Consider the following 8,209-nt stretch of genomic DNA (forward strand, 5'->3'; position numbering starts at 1 on the left):
TGAAGGCATCGATGAACAAAATAGCAAGCACAGAAATGTCTGTAGAATTTTAATACTAAAAACCAGTACTAAAAGAGACCTTTTCACTTGTACATCCCAAAATGTCTTGATATGACAACTGCAGTAGTAAAATGGCAATAACAGTAAAAAAATACATATTCAGTATCCTGTTGCAAATTGTGACAATTTAAACAAAGTAGTCTAAAAAAAAAGAGTATTATAAAAGCCAATTTGGGCTTTGATCTAGCACTTGAGTCCATTCTATTGTGGTCAGAACAAACACTTGAACTGCATGAAGTTACTCTGAGAGTCACAAAAATCGAGATTCTTAGTCAAAATCAAATAGAGCTTGTCTCTGATTTTTAAGTTTAGAAGAAATACAGCCTTTCTGATACAGACAGGCACAAAACAGGCTGAGAAACCCAGATATGTAGTAGTAAGCAGAGGAGAGACCTGAACAGCTTCTCCTGTTTCCTCTGTGTATGTCTTGGGCTACTTGGCTCTCTGTGTGTCTGTCCCACATTTTGTGTCAAGTCTTGGACATGTAATTCACTGCAAAGGTAAAAAAGCCAAAAAATTCCACGGCCTGATGCTGGGGGCATTCAACTGGAACAGAAGTTAGAAGCCTAAAGTCAGTCCTATTAAACATTTGCCTGTGCTAAAAGTAAATGAGAACAGAAATTCATCTTACATTAATTAATAATCTGACAAGTAAAGACTTTCACTTGGAAATTAGAGACATCTATATGCTATTTGTATATATTTCAAATGCTCCTCTTCCAGACCTGCCCAAGTATTTGTTGGCTGTTGGGGGGAGTCTGTGTGTCTTCAGATTACTCTTTTTTGCTTTTGACCAGAGAGCAAATCCTGAACAAGGGAAATGTTCTATCCAAAACTGACAAGTTAACTGAAAAAGTATTTGTTTTGAAAGATTATCTTTTCAGTTACATTGGTAATAATTCCACAGCTGTCTTCTAAGCCTAAGGTAAAAAGGCTGAGAATTGCACTCAGGGGCAATTCTCAGCTCGGGGTAGAGAATTGGACAACTAAGCAAATACTTCACAAAGCATGCTCATGTGTACTAACATTCTTTCAGGGAAAAATAGGAAACAGCAATATAATTTTACAAATAGAAATTATAAAAAAGAATAATGAATGCCAAAAATGCAAAAAGCCTGTCTCATCACAGCTACAAGTATTTAAACCACATTTAAAATCTCCATAATCTCCTGATTATCATGTTATAAAGCACCTCAAGGAGTCCTGCAGTAATTTTAACTTAATGTCCATGCTTTGACGGGGGATGCCACAGACAAAGACTTGTATGTACAATGTTTACTTGACTTCTGTCTTTGGGAGAAATCTGTACATTCTGAGGCACTCACCCAAAACCTAAGTTGTTTATTACGTCAAGACAAGTAACCAGTAATAGCAAGATCTTAAATTAGAAAACCTAAAGTTATTTAAAGCCATACATACAGAAATGCAATAAATATTGTGATAGCTCTGCCTTCACAGGCCTATAACAACAAGAAACTTCAGAGAAGATACTACTGAATGCTTTTTTTTTCCTTGGCTTGTTCCATGATGTTGAGCAATGCCAGTTTCCTGTTCTGTGGAACGATATGCTGACTCGTGAGTGAAAAATGCTATTCTGGACACATTATGCCATTGAGGAAGGCTGTAGGGTGAAGTACAGCAGACCAAACCACCATTAGAGCACCCTTTTGCTCTAATGAGCCCCCACCAGCCACCAGAAAGAAATACTTTCTCCTTCTCTCCGGCAGCTCCAGTGGCAAGGTGGGCCTCCATGTGAGTGCAAGAGGTACCAGTGTTTTACCCTGCGGTGGAGGCAGTGAGAGTCTGCTCCTCAGGCAGAGCAGAGCACAGTCCATTTAGTAAATCTGCGTTTTTAAACTCCCAGTCTCATGCTTCTTTTGCACAGTCCACTTATGAATTACCCCATTGTGCAGACGTTCGTCCAGAGTAAATCCACATCTCAGCATGTTGAAGACATGCTGAAGACATGTTAATGGTCTTGCATATTACAGTCTAGTAGGTTTTTTGGTGTCTTTCTCTTTCTCCAGACATTCAGTGGGACATATACCACTGCAGTGGTGGTGCTGCTGTGCACTCCAAGGCAAATAAGCAATAACATTTTGTATTAAAATAATGAATGTAACTGCAGAGAGTGAGCATGAAAAAAAAGCCTGTGTTTTCTGAACAGGAGTTGAGTGCCTTAGAGTTTGCCCATTTTTCTTTTTCCTCATTATAATCTTTCTGTATATTATGTAGCTTGATTTCTGCTGCAGCTTTCATTTGAAAGAACTAATAATTGTTTTACTGTTCTGCCTGATAAAATAGGAAAAAATATCTCTGAAAAGATTTTTAAGAGAGAGGGGAAAGTATACTATAACAATCCCAAGCCGGTTTTTTAGGCAATTCTGATAAACATGGATGATTGCAAGTAAAGTAAAATAAGTCTGGAAGCAATTTCGAGATGATTAATCGTAAGAATGTTTAGACCAAGCTGCTGCTAACACTCATTGTAAACTGCAGGTGGCACCATTTATACGACATTTCAAAGAGCACCAGGAAAAAAATAAAAAAATCTCCCTTTCAATGTGAGCTTTCTGATGGCTTGCCGTGATCGTATAGTGGTTAGTACTCTGCGTTGTGGCCGCAGCAACCTCGGTTCAAATCCGAGTCACGGCAGGGGATGATGTCTCTTTTGAAGAGATGTAACTACAGATTGCATACCAAAAGTAATCTATTAGTGATGTCTTAGGTGAGAAAGCAAATAGAAGCTCTGTAACTTTTACAAGAATGTTTTTCTAAAAGAGTACGTAGCATAAGTACTTGTGCCAATTGGGATTTCTTTAAATTTAAATTTTTATGGATAGTGTGAAAAAAGAAGTCTCATAGTGGCCATGGAATTTTTATTCCTTACAGCTACTTAATCTGGACTGAGTCAAGGGAGCAGGAAAATTCTTTACCATCCTTCTGGGTGAGGAAGGGAAACAAATCTTTTTTAGCCAGAGTCAGGAAAAATCAAAGCCCTACATACCTGGAAACCTGGCAGGGCACATCACCTTTAGAGGCCGTGGGCTTAGATGTCCTAGTTTTGGTGTAGTAGGCTAATAATCCCGGGCATATTAGGACCTTCCTTAGGTTCATGAAAGCTCTTTCTGTTGTATTTTTCAAAATATCTTTGAGCATTCCTCTGATTGGCTTTAGATTTCCTGTCTAAATATCATTCAGCCTTTTAGGAGCATGTCAGAGCAATTAACTTGTGAAATCTTGGTCTAATTGATGAGACAGATGTGAATGATTTCCCAAAAGAAAGCAATTTAGAAATATGCACTAGCATGAAAGAGACCAGGATGGTCTTTTGTACTCTGTCCCTGCTGTAGTCTTTCGGAAATGTCATCTGCTGCATTAGATTTTATGAAATCCAGAAATAGCAAATTAACTAATCACAGGTGCACGTACTCTTTAAAGAATCCTAGTGAATTAAGTCCTGAAAAAGGAATTCAAAAATTGCCACACCAAATATTTTGCTTTACTTTTTCATCATCCTGAGGCTGCTGAAGCACTCAAAGCTCACCCCTGCTTGACCTCAGCCTACCCAGATAGGCTGGCTTCTCTATACTGTTCAGTCTATAATTGACTTCTCTATATCCAGTGTTCATCTGTGCCTAAATATTACCTTATTGTAATTATTGATGATTTTGAAGAATTTCATTAGGATAGTAGACAAATTCCAAGTGTCCTTTTAAAAAAAAATATATATATATATTTTATGGTGGCTTACTGGAAAACAGTAGTTATTCAGTTTAATTTATTTTATTTGTGATACCAATATTTGTTTTGCTAGCTCAGTGGTCACATTATAAACTGAGACAAACTATAGCATAGGCAGATAATCAGACCTTTCTTACCACTTCCCCCTGCATTTATTTATTCTCCTCATAAGAAATGAAAATTAAAAGCCAGCTTCATTATGGAATATAAACATGCAAGTGCAGATGGCTCCCAGTGTTCCACTTCCTGAGAAAATATTTATCAATTTTCCCTTCTCATTAGAGAAAAATAAAACAAAATCTTCAGTGCAAAAGAGTTTCTGAGGATAACAGGACAATCCTGGAAGTGATTTTGAATGGTGAATTGCACAAATACTTGCCTGTATGTTGCTGGAATATGCAGGTTGTCGTGTCTAGCAGACAAGTCCACATAACACTTTCCCAGCTGGAAACCATGGTCTAAATAATAATAACAATATATTAAAAATATTAAAATATTTACATAAATCTATTTCTGAAGCTCTGAATTTTTTAATTGTCTAAGAACAATTTGGGGGCCATAGAGAAGAGTTCATTTTGGCAGCCTTCTCTACCTTTAGGCAGCAAACTGAAAGCAAACATGAAATGAACAGTAGTTTCAAAACAAGGTATGAGAAGAGAATACATGCCTTCCTTTGCAATTTTCCCATGTAATTTCGTTATTATTCTCATGCATGGCTCATTCTGCACAGAACATAAAATCTTTAGGACATGGAGGTGTCTATGTCATATCCTCAACACAACTACTTTGCTTCTTGGCACTGAAACAAAAAACTAATATGATGTCCTCATCAAGTTCTTGGGGAAAGATTTCCTTCTTGTTGTCGTATCTTAACATTAGCTGTTGATTAGGACCAAAATTGCAAGAGCTTTTAAGTAATAGAGAAAGACAGCTACTTTTTGAAAACACAGCACTGAACAGAAAGTCTTGAAAAGCTTTTGAAACATTAATAGAGGCTAATGTAGGTTTCTGTTATTCTTAATTTTTCAGGAGTGCAGCAAAGTTGGTTGTATCCTATCTGATATCCATATTGGGTGTTGAGCAGGATAGAAGGCAGTGGCTGTTTTAAATCTGCAGTCATCAAATCAAATTAATTCTGTTTTTTTCATTCTCTTTACAGGACTGTAGCTCATATTAAAACTTTTTATAGATCCCTTCTGAAATCCTTTCAAAAGGCTGTGGTCAAGTAGAGTCTTTGAAAGGAAATACATGGTAAAAAGAACTTCTGAAAGCTTAAATACCTGGTTGTGCTTTAGCAAAGAATGCCAGGAATTCACTTCACAGGTGGGATGATTTTACGTCTGGAAATTCAGCTCTGAGTTTACAGGCTATTATTGCAGAATGGGTAGTAATTGGGAAAAATTTGGCAGACAGAGAAATTCCTGAGCCTGATGTGTAAACAGAACTACATAAACAATATCTGATGTGGCAGTTCTGTTCTCATAATCTGTCTTTGGTGTTTCTTGAAAGAAAACATGTCCTGGTCAAGGACTGCTTCTTATTCTTAGTGCTTCAGCAGCTGCAGCCCTGGAGAGAGTTGCACCAGAACACATGTGAAGACTATTGCTCAGTTCGTGAAGGTTTTGCCTTGTATTGCTTTTGGTTAAGCTTTGACTCAGGTTTGAGTCCTGCAATGTTTTGCACTAGAATTCAAACTAGAGGCCCTGAGTAGGGCCTGCTTTTACTTCTTCATCAAAAGCTCAGCACAAATTCAAACCCACCAAATGTCTCCAAAACTATCTAACTAATGGTTTACATTTCACTTTTTAAAAATGTATTTCTCTATGTGTTTTCATCTTAAAATTCCAAGTTCTCATTTTTCTTTATTCTAAAATCTTTATAGATATGACCTTTTGACCTTTTGATTTAAAATCTCACAGAAACAAAATCAGCTCTTTCATTCCAATTCAAACACATCTGATAAATAACTCTTTACAAAGCTTCATGAAATTAATTCTCATGCTTAATGTTTTACAACTTTTTCCTCCACTCTTTTATACAGAAACTCTGTGTATGTTTTCTCTGCACCAAATACAACTCAGGAGGATGACACTTTGTGATACTCCTTCCAAAAGAATTCATTCTTTTCCACAAAAAAAGCCTCAATCCAAAGGGATCTCAAAACAGAGTGCTTTAAAAGTGTTTAAGAGAGTATAGTTTTGATGTTTTGTGATAATTGTGATAATTAAAAGATTCTTTTATAACATGGTCTGTAGTATCAACACAATCAGCATCTCTGTGCTGTTGAACCAGCACGTGTGTCTCTTGCACCTGAGAACTGTGCATGGAGCCAGCAACAGAACTCCCTCAATTTTTCTGATAGGTTTTTTTTTTTTTTGTGTGTGTGTTTTTTTTTTTTTTGTTTTTTGTTTTTTTGGTTTTTTTTGGGGTTTTTTTTGTGGATTCCTGAATTCCAAGTTTAGATCTCATGCTTCCAGGCTCCTCAAATAATGGGTTTTTTTGTTGTTGTTGTTATCCCCTAATATGAGCAGCAAACCTCTTATTTTACTCTCCGTAATTGTATCTAAACTCTTGAGGAAAATCTGGCATACTAGGATGTGCTTATTCTGGGATCAGTACTATTGCTATTATTCACCATGCAGCTGAAGGCAAAAAGGTGTACTACCTTTTTAATGGCACAGAGAAGAATACTTTATGATATAGCTGTGGTAAATGTTTTTATATATTTGTACAACAACCGTGCAGTATAAATTGGTATTTTACTGTTACGCTTGAGAAAGCAGTCTGAATAATATTGCTAAAGCAACAGTAAGAAAACTAGCATATCATAGACAATTCTCACTAGAAACATGTTTTGAAGGCCTTATTTTTGTTTGTTTTTTTTTTTTTTTTTGCACAAGAGCTGAGCTTGATTGAAAAATAATTGTAAAAGAACTCTAGAAGTCCTAATACAAGAAACATTACAAGAAACATGAAGTCTTCCAGAAAGACAAAAGTATAATTTCTAAAAAGGGATTTGTGGTTGATTCACCAGCTTTGTTTCACCATAAGGTTGTTCCTAATTTTGTTTCTGATAGATAGGTTTAATGGAATTAAATATTCCCTGCAGGTCTTCTGAGTTATGTAAGCCCTGCTTTAAAAGCAATCCCTTTTCATCTTAATAGTCTCAAGATAGTCTTGCTTCCTGACTTAGGTCTGGACAAACACCTGAAGGAAGTTTGCCAAGAGCTGTGAATACTCTGTCTGGTTGACAGAATTATGTTTGACCTCAGAAGACATGCACTATCTTCATTAAGGAAAACTTTTGAGAACCTGCCTTCAACTGTTAAAAAAAATAAATCCATTTGCCATAAATTAGTATTTGTTCCTTCCTCCTTTTTTAACCTGTTTCTTCTTTTTACCTGTAGTCAGGCTGTGTGCTTAAGTATGAATTAATCATTTGGTCAAAATGAGCAGTTTTTACTTCAGTCATCAGGATGTGTAGCTATCTATGGATAAAATTCCATTTGGTTACATAATCTAAGTTTGTTAATCAATTTTTTAGCATATTCTATTAATAACAAATTAGAACTGTGTTGCCACATGATTCAGTCAGCATACAAAGCGTCAACAGTAGGCACTTGGAAGTGTCTGTTGAAAATTCCTTCCCTTTTGCCTTTCAATCAGCTTCCCCACCTCACCATTCCCACACTGGAAAACCAGTCCCTAACACCCCCACCTTAATAGACAGAAACACCCATCAGGCAGTATGGGCAGGAGGAATGAATGTTGCTTTGATAAACAGAGAATCTTATTAGATCACTTTTCCACCTTGTGGCAGAATCCTCTCGGTTGCGTAATCCTCTCCCCCCACCCCACAAAAAGGACACTGCACTTCCAGCAGTGTCTTGCTTCTCTTTTATCAGATTTATACCTAGACATGATGTCTTCCATTTGCTGTTGTTGACTCATCTCATAAGTGCATAATTCTTGGAGTGAAGATATTATGAGGCCTCACAGTAAAGAAATAAATTGCATGTAATTTAATGCCTCCTTTGCTGCTCTTTCTGGAAAAACTCTTCTGGAATTTTCCTTTGTGGTGAGTAATCCCTGGGGACACATCATAGAAATAAATTAACGTTTGCTGGGAGAATGCAAGGACATTTATTTAAAAACTGGCAGTGTGAAATCAGAGAAAATATTGTCCCAGACAACATTAGCACAGCAACATCTGTGCGATTGTCTTGAAATCACACAAAACGGGACAAAAAGCTCATGGCGCAAAGGGCGCCAACCACCTTGTCAGGCACCAATGAGCCTTTCTTTCAAGCATGCCTTCTCTGCCCTGTTTTTTCTGTGCATGGGACGCGGCAGTGGTTTCTGCGGAGGCAGCCCAGCCTCCCGCGGAATGCTAACCACTGCGCCG

General features: G+C 37.1%; 1 non-coding gene across 1 annotated transcript; it reads left to right on the top strand.

Moving 5' to 3' along the window:
• Positions 1-2,643: 2,643 nt before the first annotated feature.
• Positions 2,644-2,715, top strand: TRNAH-GUG. The gene has a single exon. It is a non-coding gene; the product is annotated as a tRNA-His (tRNA).
• The last annotated feature ends 5,494 nt before the right edge of the window (positions 2,716-8,209 follow it).

The sequence above is a fragment of the Pyrgilauda ruficollis genome, unplaced genomic scaffold, assembly GCF_017590135.1.
Source record: "Pyrgilauda ruficollis isolate IOZ18807 unplaced genomic scaffold, ASM1759013v1 scaffold71, whole genome shotgun sequence".
NCBI classification, from domain to species: Eukaryota; Metazoa; Chordata; class Aves; order Passeriformes; family Passeridae; genus Pyrgilauda; species Pyrgilauda ruficollis.